The sequence below is a fragment of the Etheostoma cragini genome, unplaced genomic scaffold, assembly GCF_013103735.1.
Source record: "Etheostoma cragini isolate CJK2018 unplaced genomic scaffold, CSU_Ecrag_1.0 ScbMSFa_188, whole genome shotgun sequence".
Taxonomy (NCBI): Eukaryota; Metazoa; Chordata; class Actinopteri; order Perciformes; family Percidae; genus Etheostoma; species Etheostoma cragini.
In genome coordinates, this window is record NW_023265979.1 from 45,680 (window position 1) to 46,050 (window position 371).

General features: G+C 41.8%; 1 non-coding gene across 1 annotated transcript; it reads left to right on the top strand.

Annotated features, from left to right (window-relative positions):
* The first annotated feature begins 155 nt into the window (after positions 1–155).
* trnap-cgg lies at positions 156–227 on the top strand. Its single transcript has one exon. It is a non-coding gene; the product is annotated as a tRNA-Pro (tRNA).
* The last annotated feature ends 144 nt before the right edge of the window (positions 228–371 follow it).

The following is a 371-nucleotide window of genomic DNA, read 5'->3' on the forward strand; positions in this document are numbered from 1 at the left end:
GAAACCTATAGTCAGAAAGCTTAATCTGGCAGTGGAGCCATAAAAACACTACATGCCAAACAAAATACTTAACAATTGGCTTTCGACTGATCAGATTTACTTGATAGAAAATTATTATTAATTATTATTAATATTAATTACATTGTTTTTTACATGGCTCGTTGGTCTAGGGGTATGATTCTTGCTTCGGGTGCGAGAGGTCCCGGGTTCAACTCCCGGACGAGCCCTGAAGGTAGGAGCTGTTCTCTGTTCATTTAGCTGAACATTCTTCAACATCTGCTCCTCTTACCTGGGGGGTCCCTCAAGGCTCTATTCTGGGCCCTATCCTCTTTTCACTGTACATGCTGCCACTGGGTTCCATTTTTCAGAAA